The sequence below is a fragment of the Carcharodon carcharias genome, chromosome 5, assembly GCF_017639515.1.
Source record: "Carcharodon carcharias isolate sCarCar2 chromosome 5, sCarCar2.pri, whole genome shotgun sequence".
NCBI classification, from domain to species: Eukaryota; Metazoa; Chordata; class Chondrichthyes; order Lamniformes; family Lamnidae; genus Carcharodon; species Carcharodon carcharias.
Window position 1 is genome coordinate 170,030,800 of NC_054471.1, and position 16,835 is coordinate 170,047,634.

A 16,835-nucleotide genomic window follows, 5' to 3' on the forward strand; every position below is an offset into this window, starting at 1 on the left:
CACCACCAGCTTCTTGAGGGCAGCTGGGGGTGGGTATTAAGTGCAGGCCTTGCTACCAGCATCCCAAGTATGATTTTTTTTTAAATTGCAAAATTAACTGTACCAGCATTGTATGTACCACACTCAATGGTTCCTTCTCTATTTTCATCCACTGTTCTTATGGATTTTCAGGTTAGTGGTCCGCAAGAAGTGAAGAATATTTATGCATGTTTTCTGAAGCAATTTACTAGCCCTGAAATTCCAACAGCTTAAGGACAGATCCAGCTGGATCATCTTGCTACTTGCTGGTTCTTCTTTAAGTTAATTCTAGCTTTAAATCCTGCAGCTGTGCCTTCAGAAAGACTGTGCCTGTCTCCATCCCTCCCAAATTGTTCCAGGCCTCCCGGATGCTCTGCATCAAAGGAACTCGTGAGTTTGTTCAGCAAGCAATGATCTGATCAGGATAGCCATTATCCCACAGGACAGCAAATGGGCCAAAAGCCACCACTTACTTTTGGATTGCACCCACAGGGAAAACACCAAGCCCGGCAATGCCTCAAAGTGGAGCAGATTTTTTTTTTATTCTTTCATGGGATGGGAGCATCATTGGCAAGGTCAGTGTTCATTGCTCATCCCTAATCGCCCTTAAGAAGTAGCCGCCAACCTGAACTGCTACTACCATGTGTTTTAGGAAGACAACAGTGCTGTTAGGGAGGGCGTTCCAGGATTTGGATTTAGCGACAGTGAAGGAACGGTGATATAGTTCCAAGTCTGGATGGTGTGCAGCTGGGAAGGGAACTTTCAGCTGGCGGTGTTCCCATATATCTGCTGCCCTTGACCTTCTAGGTGGTAGAGGCCTCAGATTTGGAAGGTGCTGTCAAAGGAGCCTTGGTAAGTTGCTTAAGTGTATCTTGTAGATGGTACACACTGCTGCCACCGTGCGTCAGAATTTTTAAGATGGTGGATGGGATGCCAATCAAGTGGGCCACTTTGTCCTGGATTGTGTCAAGCTTCTGAAGTGTTGTTGGAGCTAGACTCATCCATGCAAGCAGAGACTATTTAATCATTCTTCTAACTTGTGCCTTTTAAATGGTGAACAGGCTTTGGGATGTCAGGAGGTGAGATATTCATTGCAGAATTCCCAGCTTATGACCTGTTCTTGTAGCTACAGTATTTATATGGCTAGTCCAGTTCAGTTTTTGGTCAATGATAACCCCCAGCAGTGGGGGAATTCAGCGATGGTAATGCCATTGAATGCCAAGAGGAGATAGTTAGATTCTCTCTTGTTGGAGATGGTCATTTCCTGGCACTTGTGTGGCACAAATGTTACTTGCCACTTGTCAGCCCAAGCCTGGATATTGTCAAGGTCTTGCTGCTTATGAAAATAGACTGCTTCAGTTTCTGAGGATTCGTGAACATTATGCAATAATCAACGAGCATCGCCACTTCTGACTGCATGACAGAGGGAAGGTCATTGAAAAAGCAGCTGAAGATGTTTGGGCCTAGGACTCTATAAAATACAAAATAGGAAGACATGTGGCAAATGAAATTTAACGCAAAGAAATTTTGTGATGTGATGCATTTTGGCAGGAAGCATGAGGAAAGGCAATATAAACTAAATAATATAATTTTAAATTTGGGAGGCAGACATAGGGATTTCACATATGTGAATCTTTGATGGTGGCAGGACATGTTGGAAGGCTGTTAAAGCATACAGGATCCATTGTTTTATATACAGAGGTGTAGAGTACAGAAGAAAGGCAGCCATACTAAACCTTTATAAATTGTTGATGAGGCACCAGCTGGAGTATTGTCTAATTATGGACTCCATACTTTGAGAAGGCCTCGAGAGTTGCAGAGATTTACCAAACTTGTACCAGGGATGATGGACTTCAGTTATGTGAATCGGCCAGAAAAATTTGGATTGTTATCCTTGGAGCAGGGAAAGTTAAGGAGAGGTGTTCAGAATTAGACGTTTCAATATGACCTAGGATACACTGCCTGAAAGGCTGCGGTTACAGATGATAATAATAATAGTAACTTTTAAAAGGGAATTTTAAATTTTTCTTTATTCATTCATGGGATGTGGGCTTCGCTGGCTAGGCCAGAATTTTTATTGCCCATCCCTAGTTGACCTTGAGAAGGTGGTGGTGAGCTGCCTTCTTGAACTGCTTCAGTCCATGTGGTGCACGTACATCCACAGTGCTTTTATGATAGGAGTTCAAGGATTTTGACCCAGTGACAGTGAAGGAATGGCGATATATTTCCGAGTCAGGATGGTGAGTGACTTGGAGGGGACCTTCCAGGTGGTGGTGTTCCCATCTACCTGCTGCCCTTGTCCTTTTAGAAGTTAGCGGTTGTGGTTTAGAAAGGTGCTGCCTAGGAGCCTTGGTGAATTCCTGCAGTGCACCTTGTAGAATCGGACTAATTGGATAGCTCTTTCAAAGATGGACTGATTGGCTCCTCTGGTGCTGGATGATTCTGTGAACAGTGGGCAGTTTTTTCCAAGGTAAAGTACATTGGTAATATAGGTATTCCGCTGAACCCTCTAACATCATGTGCAATGCCAGCTGCATTTCCAAGATGTTACAGCTTAAAATGGCACTGTCAGTTCTTGATTGGATGCCAGATCTTGCAATCATGTAGCCTTGGTTAGCTGCATATTGGAGAGCACACTTATAAGGAATTCAGTCCCACTTCAAATCCGTCTGCATTTTAAATTCCTTTCTGTTCCATATCTCCCTCCAATTTATCTACAAATTTGCAACAGCTGCATTTGAAACCCATGTGCTAAATGAAATAAATGGTTGTTTACCTTCGAAGCACGTACAATGTAGCCATCAATGCATTCACAGGGTTGTTCTGATGTGGGTCTACTGTAGCCCATCTATGGATTTCACAAATTTAAGAATGTTCAATGCTGGTGTGCGTTACAATCCAAAAAATAAAGATGTTGCCCACTGTTTACCCATGTTTAGGCCACAGAGAGTAGATGCCAGCTATCTGTGTTGGAGTGTCCAGGCTGAGGGTATGTATCTGGCAGTAAACCAGACAGAACCACAGGAGTGCTGCGATCCCACTGGAATCTCATCCAAAGCACAGCATCCAGACATCCTGCACCCTGCACACCCTGACACATCTGGACACACAGGAGAAGCACATTAAAGGAGGGATTAATGAAGTGGGCCAGAAACTCAGGGTCAGAACAACAGGCAAAGCAGATCAGCACCATGATGGGAAACACGAGTGCTGATTTGTGCACAGTCACTAGGACGGTCGCAACAGAGAGCAAAGGAGAGGCAAAAAATGGAAAGTGAAGGATAGGTAAAAAGGCAACCTGTGAATCAAGCGGGTTGAAATCCCCTGAGATCTGGTAAGGGTATCACTAATGAAAAGAAAAACTGGACTCAAGGAAGATTCAAAATGGGCAAATTGAAGATTTCATGATTCAGAAAGGAATTGGCAAAAACTATCAGCTAAATTGTTCACTGTAGGGAAGGGTTCAAGTGCAGGCAAAGTTCTACAAAAATAGTCAGGTATAACTTGTTACACAACTTGTGCGATAAATGTATTGTTATTATCAGGAAGGGATAGTAAAGCAAATGGTATAATTGGGTTCAAAAGGCAACTGGATGCAGTGAAGGGACTGAGGGATAACGCAAACCAGACACATAGATCAGTCAAAAAAAAGAACAGGCTGTGAATTTAAACAGTCTCCTCCTGTTATTGAAACTTCTCTTGTGTCCTTGTCTAAAGGAATGAGAAAGAGCAAAGAACACCGAGGCAAGTGGTGCCCCATAGAGGATTGAAAACAACATTGGAAATGAAAAGGAGAAAGAAAATCGAGAAGCTAGTCTGTGATGGGTACAGAAAAAAAAACTAAAATGATTTAGGAAAGAGAACAGAATGAGAGTGCGAAGCAAAACACAAAGGGCGGAATTTCCCACTCCTGCCAACAGCGGGTTTCATGGTGGGTGGGAGCGGAAAATTCGGAGAGAGGCCAAAAATCGAATTCCCGCTTGTGGGAAATCAGTTTGGAATTTTCCCCTCACCACTTTCATGGCGGATGATGGAGGGTCAGGTTTCCCGCTGATCTTTGTCAGGAATTCCATTTGCATGCATTACCATGTCATGTACATGCATTAAAAACACACGTCACCAGAATCATGTGCCCCTTTCCAATCTTGCGCCATGCCAGCAGGAAATTAGACCTGTCTAAATCACATTCAGAAATAAGTGGCGTGCAGCTGTCTGCCCTCATTTCACTTTAGACTTCGAGGTGAGTGCAACATTCAAAGTCTAACAAGCCCTAGGGCTTTGCAGGCCTTGATACAGGATTATGCATAGCACACATGTCATACACCTGCTCCTGGAAGGGACAAGGCCTGTGCGCTCGATTGGGATAAGGCACAGCTTGGTGTGCAGGGTGTGTTCATAGTCAGTGACAATGGGGTTGTCTGGCTCAGTATTGGGCTGCAGATGGGATGGTTATGGTTAGGGGAAGCATCTGCAGCCTGTAAATGGGGAAAGCGTAATAAAGAGGGGTACTCAAAGCTCTCCTGCTGGGGCTTTCCTCTGTATGTGACCATGCACGTAGTCTTGAGATGGGGAGGGGTGAGGTCCACAGAAGGCATGAGGATGTCAACAGTGATGGGTTCAAGGGAGAGGACACCACAGCGACAATGGGATCCAGGGTCATTGGAGGAGGCTGGAGAATAACTGGAGGGTGGTCCATCTGCACATCGTGAGGTTCCAGGAAAATTAGAGGAATCCAAAAACTTACAAGGGGAGGGTCGAAGCCGGTCTCAAAATAAAATTGCAGTACCGCCATCTTGAAAGCACAAAGTAATGGCACAGTTTTGAAATCGAAACTGGAAAAGAATCTGCGCAGAAGGGTCTGAAGCAGTATGGGAGGAGCCCATCACTGGACTAAGGGGGAGCCCTCAAACTGCTTAGAGTCACAACATTCAAATAGAGTCAGATCTGAGAGAAAAGAGGAAGACTTCTTTGAGATGGTGCCATTAGAGCTGCTGCATTTTGGTGCACTTTAACAAGAGACTGCAAGAGCCATTGGCTTCACAATACAGTTGCTCCATTTGAGCTTTAACAGAGAGGTATGTGAGAATGGAAAATGCAGGCAATTGTTAAGGAGGTATAGCTGCTGCATATCTATCAGATCATCAATGGAAGCCTCGAATGTGCTTTCTCCAATTGGCATGGATAATGGGCCAAAGGGCACCCAGTCATTGCTGAAATGCAAGTAGAGCTTAGTCAGTATACCAGATCAGAGATTGTAGGGGTGCTTTTGGTAAGGTGGCACATTTCATGAATGTGTCCAAACCTCTTCCAACCTTTGTGGGATTGAGATGTCAAGTATCAGGCTTGGCATCTTGGTCACTGAGATGTGAGTTTGCACCTCAGCTACAAGGCTATATCAACGAAAAGCTAATTGCGCAGGCGCAGCTCTAAGGCATGACAGTGGCTTTCCGTTTGTGAGTAGGAGGTACACTATATTTGCCCAATATTCCTTATTCCACAGGGATAAGGAGAATTGAATAATGGAGCCTGCACTCAATGCTGCCTTCTTGATGGCAGTGATCTGATTGAGGAGGGGAAGAAGGGCCCGGAACTGCCTCGCGCAGCTTCGAGGGGAGGCCTAGCCTGAGGTCCATGGTCTAGGGGAGCCCAGCAAAAACCACAGGATAAGGAGGTTAGACCCATCCCACAGAGGCAACTCTCACAACCAAGAGTCTACTGGAGACGACTTTCCTATCTGGAGATGAGTGAAAGACAATGCTGGGCATGTCTGCGCTTGTCAAGAGATGTGGTGGATCATATCTGCCACATTCTGCGGAGGATCTAATGGCCCGTGGACTGGGAGGACACCCCCCGCCAATGTACCTGAAGGTCATCACTGTGCTCAATTTTTTTTGCCTACAGATCGTTCCAGGAATCCACAGGGGACTTATGCAGCATCTCACAGTCCTCAACACAAAAATGTATCCATGAGGTGACAGATGCCCTCTACTGTAGGGCTCATCATTATTTGAAGTTCACACTCACTGAATTTCACCAGGCTGTTAGATATCTGGGGTTTGCAGCAACCTCAGGCTTCCCTGGAGTACAGGGTGCAATCGATTGCACACATCTCACTTTGACCACTCCAGGGCAGCTGTCCCTGATGTTCATTAACAGGAAAGTGTTCCACTCCCTGAACATTCAACTGGTGGGCGATCATCAGAGACACCTTATGCACATTTGTGCCAGTAAGCCTGGGAGTTCCCATGACTCATACATCCTGAATCACTCCCAGGACCCTCATATATTCAGCGATTACAGAGATGGCTTCTTGTGGATAAGGGGAATCCACTCAAACAATGGCTCATGACACCCGTGCGCCCTCCTCAGAGTGACTCGGAGGAGAGATACAATGTGACTCATTGCTCCACAAAATCCATCATCGAGCAGACCATTGGCATCTTGAAGATGCACTTCCGATGTTTGGATCACTTAGTTGGGTCTCTGCATTACTCTCCCCAGAGAGGGTCTCCTGCATAATTGTGGTCTGTCGCACCTTTCACAACCTGGTACTTCAACGGGGGGTCCCTTGCCAGAGAGAAACATGGAGAAGGCTGAGAGCTTCTCAGATGATGAAGAGCAGGAAGGGCAGGGACCTGAAGAGGGAGATGAGTGTCAGCTTCCACATGAGGATGCCATCAAAGAAGCACAATGTGGAAGACGTGCCTGTGCCACATTGATAGCCACAAGATTCCAGGAGGAGTAAGCTGCAGGCAACAGGAAACAGCCACATTCCTTCTCTCCCTTAGCGCCATACCAGGGCACCGAAAGGCTTTTACAACCAGTCACATGGAGAGCAAGTTCAACATTTGGATTTGCACCTTCAACCCTCATGATTCACCAAGGCCCTAATCTTTGGAATGGTCAGTGGCGAGCCCTGTATCGATGCGCTCTGGGAAGAGCTGGCACAACAGCGCAAACACTGCATTAAAGGACTTGATGCCGTCATCACCAACTGAGTGAGAAACTTTTAGCGGACACTGAGATGTGTGCATGGTTGGAGAGAGCATTGTGGCTGCAGGTCTTGTGCTTTGGCACTACCAATGAAGACAGCCATCTCATAGCATGCCTAACTCCATGTTGTCTTGCAAGGAGTTAAGGTTACTAACGCTTTTTGCAAACACTTCCAATAAAGAGTTTGACACATCTCCCTGACATAACACAAGAGTCTAATAACATCATGACTCAGCTACACATCACATGAATGTGGTGTTCACAAAAGGAGATCACTCAGCCAGAGCATGGCTCACCCTAGCAATGAGGGCACACAGATGCATATGCATGATACTTCCAAATGACTAGACCTTTCTCATAAACAGCAAATATATTTACAAAGATGCATAATGTATATAGTGATTGAACACCCATTACCCAGAAGTGATGTTAAAGTTTCTTACTTTTTCTAATCCTACCACTTCGCCTGGGTGCAGCCCTGACATCCACAGCAGAGGTGGGGGCTGCTTGCTGACGGCTACACCCTGGTGCCTGAGATGACCTGGCCAGATGATCTCTGGAGGCCTGAGACCTGGAGGGCCCCGGCCTGATAAGGGTCTCCTGCTCAGGGACAGATGCGCCCTCCTCGACCTGACCAGCTGGAATGGATGGGGTCACAGGCAGAGGGGATTCAGAGCGGCTCCTTGGAGTGTCCCATACGGAGGCCCCGGCAGACGCTTATCATCCGTGTGGGTACCCAAGGGCTCCTCCCTGACTTCTTGAGGAACAGGGGCACCGGGAGGGAGGTCAGGTTGCACCACCCCATCCCCCCCACTCCTGCCTAGCCACTGATGGATCCCACCAATGCCTAAAGCAATGGAGTGCAGGTCCTAGCGCAAATCCGGCAGGACCTGCTGGACCAAGGTCTCCAAGGCGGCTGCCACTCTTCCCATGGTGACCTCGAGGTGCTCGCATGTCAGAGTCACATCAGACGGAATGTGGACAGTCTCCGCTGTCCTTCGCTCCAGTCTGTTGACTGCCTCTCACAACTCTGCCTGATTTTCCGCTGCCTGTCATTGCATCTCCAGCATTTTCTCAACAACCGCTTTCAGAGGCTCATTATCTGACTTGGATCCAGTGGATGCCTGATCTCCAGCAGTCCTCCGAGAGCCAGAGACTTGGGCTGTCCCTGTCTCTGACTGCTGCGCAGACGTGTCAGTGATGTGTCCTCCAGAAAGTGAGCCCAAGCCTAACCTAGAACGATGTCTCACCAAGGTGTGAGTCTCTGCACGGGTGGAGGGTGCAAGTGAAAGCCACGATGAGTCTTCAGTGAGTGGATCATCATGATCCTCCTCTGAGGTGGGTTGGGGCTGGGGTTTATATTGGCTCTGCTGGTATGCCTGGATCTGCTGGTGCCTGTAAGAGACAGAAGATATATTTAGTTCACGAATAGGCTAAATACAAAATTGCATGTCACAATCACGGTAAACGTCAGGATGTGATCAACTCATGGACGGCTCATCCATACTGGGTCGCTGGGAGAGGCTGATCTCGCCTTCCCCACAGGAATGACCCCTGTCCTCCCCTGCCAACTTGGTGGCATCCTCCTCGAATTTGGAGAGATAACAATGTCGGCTGTCCCTCCTCCAGTCTGGGATCTCTCCCTCTTGTTGTGAGCAAGCTTGGCCTCCATGAAGACAAAGGGATAGAATGTGATGAGAAGGGACGGAGCAGAGGTTGGGAAGCATGCACGCCTGCTGTATGTGCTGACAGTAAGGGCTAAGAAGGAGTATTTGCAGCATGATAGATGAGATGCTGGTGATGTTAAGGTGCCCATGAGACAATCAGTGCTGATGTCTCCCCCGCTAATATTGTGTGAGATCCTTGAGCAGTGTAACCCTTTGATGCCATATTGAAAGTGAGGGATTGGAATGAGCTGAAGGTTGACTTACCCTGGCGGAGCAGATGAGATCATTCATCCTCTTCCTACACTGGATGGCATTTCTCTGGCGGCTGCCCAACGAGCTGACCTCCTTTGTGACCAGCTCCCAGGCTAGCAAGGTGAGGCTGATGGGCCTGCTGGAGCCATCTTGTAGAGGTAGAGGGCATCTTGGTGCTGACAGACTCCAGGGATGAGAGCCTCGAGAGAGTCACTGCTGAACCTTGACACAGCCCTCTTCTTGGGTGCAGCCATCTCAAGAGGTTTCCTGAAGACAGCTGGGCTGGAGAGAGTGAAAATGTTTGCTCGGGTATCACTTAAACATGGCGCCCGAACCTTCAACCCCATTAGGTGACGGCAGGGCAGACAAATCAGTTCCCAACCCACCATGTGATTTGGAAAGCTACTCACCGATGCATAATTAGTCAGCTTCCAAGCGTGAAATCAGGCACAATTTCCTGCCACGCCGACCAGCAGGAAACACACCGTGAAACCCGCCCGCCAAGGCACTTAGTTTCCTAAGTGCAAAATTCCACCTTGAAAAGTGCAACCAAATTGAAATCTGCACAAAGCATCAGTAACAATGGAAAGAAAAGAAACAAAGAATTAAGGTTTAAATACTGCCCTGGAAAGATAAATGAGCACAAAAGAGGAAAGCACACAGGCATCATTCAAGAGGGGAAGAGGAGAGGAAGGGAAACACACAGAGAGAATACGAGAAACGGACACTGAACAGAAGTGTATGCTGTCAGTGAATAAAATAGTCATAACAGAGGACTGAAGGTTAATGTGCATATAAACTTTTTAAAAGGAAATAAAATGGCTGCATTCAGCTCATAGTGTAAAATAACAGAAACAATGCAAAATATGGACAAATAAATGCAAAGATATTTTATCTAAAGTAGAATTGATGCAGTGAAATTACACACGAGAGTTTATTGAAGATTGTAGAAAGAAGCAACAATGAGAATAGGCAGGAATGAAATTGAAATGTAAATGATTCCTTTATTAGCAATTCTTTTCCCAATAATTTGGGTTAAATAAAATTGATTACCCATTTAGTAGGAATCCTTTTTCACCATTAAATTATTATAAAGGGTATTATGTTTTGTCCTTATACAATGATTTTCTAGCCCCTTGGAAGTAATTTTCCTCCCCTCCCCCCACTCCCTAAAACTTGGCTCTGTGCCAGACTGTCGAACATCAGTGTTGCAATAAAGCAGTTTGAACTGGGCACTTTCCTTGACGAATAAGTTAACAGATAAAACAGATGCACACTGTTTTCCTTATGATGACAAACAGATTGTTGCCATTTATTCTATGCATTATACAGAACTGAGCATTAAACATAGCAAGAAAAGCATTCATATTCCTTCAGTATAATCATTTTTATTGTTGCCAGTTACAAGAACACATGTGATTCCAAATCCTAAATCAAGGACAAAAAAACTTCTATTTGCATATTGCAAGGTTCAAAGAGTAAGAATAGAAGATTCACTGTCCACCATTAACCAGTAATAATTACTGATCCTCTTCATGGGACAATGTCAGACACTGTATTTGACAAGATCATTTAATCTTTTGATTAATGGGGCTGTGCACGTGCAAACAGTACATGCTGCAATTCAGAAATCTTGTTCATGCATAAATTTGTACAAGGTCAATATTTCATTAACTGACCTTTGACAGTGTCCTTTAATATCTGTTCCAAAACTTGCAATTTAGAAATATCGTAAAAAAATATGCAGCATCAATGCTAGAGTTTCTATTCTCACAAGATTTACAACAGCTCTTGCTTTCATGCCACACCGCTTGTGGATATGAATGGTTAATTAGCCTCACCATATCCGTAATACTTTCAGCATCACATTTCTCCAACGTTTTACAGGGTGTGGTACTAATTTCCATCACTTTGCGTGTACAAAGGTATGCCTAATATAGTGAACATCTGAATAGGGAAGGGGAGAGGTAACGGGTGATAACAAGCACGACAATGGTCTGTGGTTATATTGGGATTTCAGTCGCAACGGAACACAACAGGAAGTGTTTCATGTAAAATGTTTCCAACAAGTTACTTGTGTGAAAATTGGCCTTTGCAGAATGTCAGTTCATCATCAAAATGCCAAGCAGACATTTTGCACAGCATGTTGCATTGGACAGCTTCATTTTCATATTGCAAAATAAAGTCCCCGGTACTTTACAATAGAATTCCAGTTTATAAAGAATAACCAAAACTGAGAAGCCATTGCATTTTGCAGAATGTGTTTGGTTTTTGGAAACAGATTCTTACTATTTTATTCTTTGTGTTCACCTGGGTATGTTCTAATTGACCTTACCCCACACAGCCACACAGTGACAAAAAAGCAAGTAATGAAAGAGCTGGGATCCAGAATGGCTGAATTACTACATTGTGTTTGATAAATGAACTTAATAATAGTCCTGTCATTCAAAGTACCTGATAGTGATGACCCTGCAGATATGAAGCCTCAAGCAAAATAGATCCTGAAAGCTTCTGCTTTCCAATTGCTGCTGTTGTTTTACTGATAAAGGCATTGTGCAGCTGGCATATGTGTCACCATTGACAAAACAGTAATAAGCACAACCTGCTGGATTTTCCACTTGCCTTATGGAATCATTTTAAACAGGCCTCATAGCTACCAACAAGATTAAAAAATATTGCAAGGCACATAACCCTCCTCACGCTGGTTCTAGTCTTCAGTTACTTTGCAATGGCTCGTCAGATGAATTTGAAACATTGGCCCAAAAAAATGCTCCCAAACTCTTAAATCAGCTCAGATTCACAACAATGGGATTTGGCTGACTCCAGACAAGTTTCTTCCAGGAACATTAACATACTGTGGTCAGGTGCAAACACACTATGCCCAAATGTTGCATTTGGACTGGGCTGCATTTGTCACCTGCATTTTTGTTTCAATTTTTCAGATATTGCACCAGAAGGAAGGTTATTGGCCCCACATGCATTATAAAGAGCTGACTGTCATTGAGTAGATATTGTCATAATGTCATATTCACAAGCATTTGACCTGGAATTTGCACAGCTGTTTAAAAGGCAATCAAAAGACCCATTGTTCTTAGAGCTTTGAGCTTTGGTTATAAACGAATGATGCAATTATATTTTTCATGACAATCATTTACATTGAAAAATATCATTGTGTATATAAATGTCATTTGACCACTTGAAAGTGAAATCACAAAAGAATGGAAATTTTCGACCCTGAAAGTGATCTCCCTTTAAGGCATCTACTCAGAGCCTGACTGAAGTGGAGGCCAATTGGGGCTTGAGAAAGAAAGGTTTGTTGAAAATTGTATGGATGAAATAGTTGGACCACATCTTTCATTCGCATTGATTCGTACTAATGTACCTCCACCCCATCTGGTTCAGTTCTGGTTCAGTGTTCAGTTCTGGGCTGCATGCCTCAGGAAGGGATTAACCTTAGAAAATTTATAATGCAGGCAAGATGATACCGGTTTTTAGGGGTTAAAGGCTGAGGACTGATATATGTAAACTTGGATTGTATTCCCTGGAATTTAGTAAGTTGATGGTGATCTAGTTGTGGTTTAAAATATAACAAAGAATTTGATAGGGAAGATACAAGAAAGCTGTCTCCGCTAGGTGATGGAATCCAGAATTAGGGGCATAATTTTAAAATTAGAACTAGGCCATTAAGGAGTGAAATCAGAGAGAACTTTCTCACATAAAGGGTAATGGAAATGCGGAATTCTCTCCTCCAAAACGCTGTGGATGTGGGGTCAATTTTCAAGATGGAAATTGACATTTTTATTAGGAAGATGAGTAAATGGAGTTGAGGTACAGACCAACCATTATTTAATTGAATGGTAGAACAGGCTAAAGGAGGCTGATCCCTGTGAGGCTGAGCACTATTCTGTATACTCTAGTCCTCATAAAGAAATGGAGCCTGGATATCTATACAGTGATTCTTGCACAGCAACCATACAAAACCTTCATTCAAGTCTCGGAGCCTTGGCCCCTATCAAGTCAAACTTTGTAACAAATAAATGCCTTGCTCATAAGATAGCAGCATTTGTGATGAATTCAAGCCCAGTTAAGGTAGGCTGCAAAGCTGTAGTTGTTTTGGCGCTCACAGGAAGTGGCTTATCCCATCATAATTTCCCAGATGCGGTTCCAGCAGCTGTCAAAAGACGCTGGTGATTTTCTTTTAGCAGTCTGCGGTCAAGGAGTAAAGTTAGGAGAGGAACTTGAACCTCAATAGCGCAAACCCGTGAGAAGAAAATCTACTTTGCTGATCCCTGTGAGTTTATACAACAGGGACCATTTGAATAACAATTGACAAACAGTTGCTTATTGACTGGGGTAATCAAATGCAATAAAGCAGAGCAATGGGCTTCCACCAGCAGCAGGTAATGCATAGTGAGGATGTTATCAGTTTCATCTCTTATGTTGAGCTTCTCTAAGCATTTTGTCAGACCCCGAGGTGGATCACAGTACCCTCAAACTAAAAGGTTTTTTTAAAGGTTTTAACTGTAAGGCTGGAATATTCCACCTCCTGAACATCCAAATAGGATATATATTTTTTTAAAACATTTAAAATACGATTAACTCTTTGTTGTTGCGTCAACAATAAATATCAAGTGGAGACAGAAATGTGGCAGTCTCATTCAGGTTTACTGCTCATGAACTGGGATGTCAGCACTTTCAATGATTGCCTTTGGATATGGGGTGCACCCTTGAAACTCTACATTTACATTAAAAACTCTTTTGGTGTTGTTCATCGGGTATTCAATTGTTTGTTTAGTGGAATCCTACTCTATGGATAAAGGCTGTGGCATGTTTCACAGATGCTTGAGAGGCTACATGGGTGTATGTAGTCAATGACATGCTGCACCCTAGAAATACCACCTCTTTCAGAAAGTTATGTCAATTGCTCTTGCTGCCGCTAGGATAAATGAATTGAACAGCATTTTTAAATGGGCTATCCATGATCTAATGAACCACATACTTGCCAAGCCTTCTATGTTTTCCCTGAAGAAGCCTGTGGCAAAATGTTCGAATGTCTATTTTCACTTATACCATTATTGGTAATGCAGTACCAGCACCTGGAAATGACACAGTTCATTTATAGTTCCTGTAATGAGGCTTAGCCTTTCCATACCCTACTCCTCAGCCGGGACCAAGATAACTTATGCAGCTAGAGTAGATACTGCATGAAATAGTAATGGGCTAGCTAATCCATCTCCTATAGCCTTGAAGCACTGGTTCTCCTTTGACTGTGTTCCTCATCTTCCTCCATGCCTGTACACAGCAAGTGTAGTAAGACATGCTTCTGCATGGTTGGAATCAGCAGACCCTCCTCTTGCAATTTCTCCTGCTGTTCTCTGTGTTAGCTCTCCATCAGCTTTCTGTGCTGCCATGGACTGTAAATGAAGGTTCAGTAAATTTCCATGTCTGCCTTTAATTGGAACTTAAGTTCGTAACAATTCAAAAGCAAAATCACTTAACGCCAGAGCTGTTCATTAATCCATATTAACCTTGATTACTCACTGGAGAATTTAAAGAGCCAGGGAAAATCTGCAAGAGTTCCATTATTACTAACAAACTGCATGTTTGGTGGATGCATCAGTTCTAATTTAATCGCTAAAGTAGTTCACACTGTGTTAAAGCAGGTGATGGTCTGATCCACTTCACTAACATGATTTTGACCTCATTAATATAGCGTTTCTTTCCATCCTTGTCACTGCCATACTTAAACAGATAAGCGGATGGACATAGTTCAAATTTAAAAGAATAGAGTGAGGATAAAGTCCTATTTCCCTTATGTCACATTATCTGTTACAGAAGCATCAGCAGAGGCTTGGCAAGTTGACATGTTGAATACATTCATTTGCAATGCCTTTTGCTCATAACTGGGAGCCAATGTTACATAATCAACATCCATGTGGCATGTAAAAGCTGCATGTGCTATAACATTCTCAATCTATCTTACAAGGGAACAGTTTGGAAACAGATTGTGACACAGATGCACTGCACATTATTTGGCTTTCTTGTCGTATTCAGTACTAATGCCAACATATTGTATATTTTTAGGCACAAGAGCCTTAAATATTATACTATGCTCTGTGATGAGAAATGGGATTTATGTTAGCATACTTGAATATGAATTATATGAGTGAATTCATTACAAGGCTACCGACTCCCACAGCTACCTTGATTACAGCTCCTCACATCCCGCTTCCTGTAAGGACTCCATCTCATTCTCTCAGTTCCTTCGCCTCCGTCGCATCTGTTCTGATGATGCCATTTTCCAAAACATTTCCTCTGACATGTCTTCCTTCTTCCTTAACCAATGTTTTCCACCCATGATGGTTGACAGGCCCTCAACCGTGTCTGGCCCATCTCCCACGCATCCTCCCTCACACCTTCCTCTTCCTTCCCGAATCATGATAGGGTCCCCCTTGTCCTCACTTATCACCCCACCAGCCACCACTTTCAAAGGATCATCCTCCGCCATTTTCCTCCAACTCCAGCATGATGCCAGCAACAAACACATCTTCCCTTCACCCCTCCCACCGGCGGCATTCCGCAAGGATCGTTCCCACCAGGACTCCTTGGTCCACTCCTCCATCACCCCCTACACCTCAACCCCCTCCTACGGTACCTTACCATGCAACAGCAGAAGGTGTAACACCTGCTCCTTTACTTCCCCTCTCCTCACCGTCCAAGGGCCAAAACACTCCTTTCAAGTAAAGCAGCGCTTCACCTGCACTTCCCTCAATTTAGTCTAATGCATTCGCTGCTCCCAATGTGGTCTCCTCTACATTGGAGAGACCAAACACAGACTGGGTGACCGCTTTACGGAACACCTTCGGTCTCTCCGCAAGTATGACCCAGACCTCCCTGTTGCTTGCCATTTCAACACACCTGCTATCATGCCCACATGTTCATCCTTGGCCTGCTGCAATGTTCCAGTGAAGCTCAATGCAAACTGAAGGAACAGCACGTCATCTTCTGACTAGGCACTTTACAGCGTTCCGGACTTAACATTGAGTTCAACAACTTCAGCTCATGAACTCTCTCTTCCATCCCCACCCCCTTTCCGATACCCCCTTTTCCAATAATTTATAAATTTTTATATATATTTTTCTTTTCCCACCTATTAATTTTGATCCATCATTTTATCTCCACCTTTTAGCCCATTTCGATCCCTTCCCCCTACCCCACCCCCACTAGGGCTATCTGTCACTTGCTTGTCCTGCTTTCTACCCTTAATGTCACCATTAGCACATTCCTTAGCTAATATCACCACTGTCAACACCCCTTTGTCCTTTTGTCTGTGACATCTTTGGCAATCTCTCCTTTGCCTCCACCTATCACTGGCCCTCTATCCAGCTCTACCTGTCCCACCCCCCTCAACCAGCTTATATTTCACCACAGTTCTATTTTTCCTTAGTTCTGATGAAGAGTCATATGGACTCGAAACGTTAACTGTGCTCCTCTCTGCAGATGCTGTCAGGCAGTTTTTTCAGCTATTTTTGTTTTTGTTTCAGGTTTCCAGCATCCACAGTATTTTGCTTTTATTGTAATTCCTAAAATATGTTTGCATCAACATGGTGGAATTTTGTCAAGCTGATAGGGACAAAATGGCCTCATAAAAAGCAACAAAAATAACACTTTCTCCTCCAGGTTGGAGGAGATTAAACAGATTTTTTTTTTAAATCTGTTCGTTCAGGAACACCTTCAGAATAAGGAGTTCCTGTGCAGCTTTGGTACTCATTGGAGAAGACATAATTTTTCACTGCTTTGGTAAGGAATGTGTTCCTCATAATTCAGGTGTCCTAGGTGGTTCTTTGAACATTTCATCCATCCAACTAATGGAGACAGGAGGAATTATATTTGAACCATAAAAAG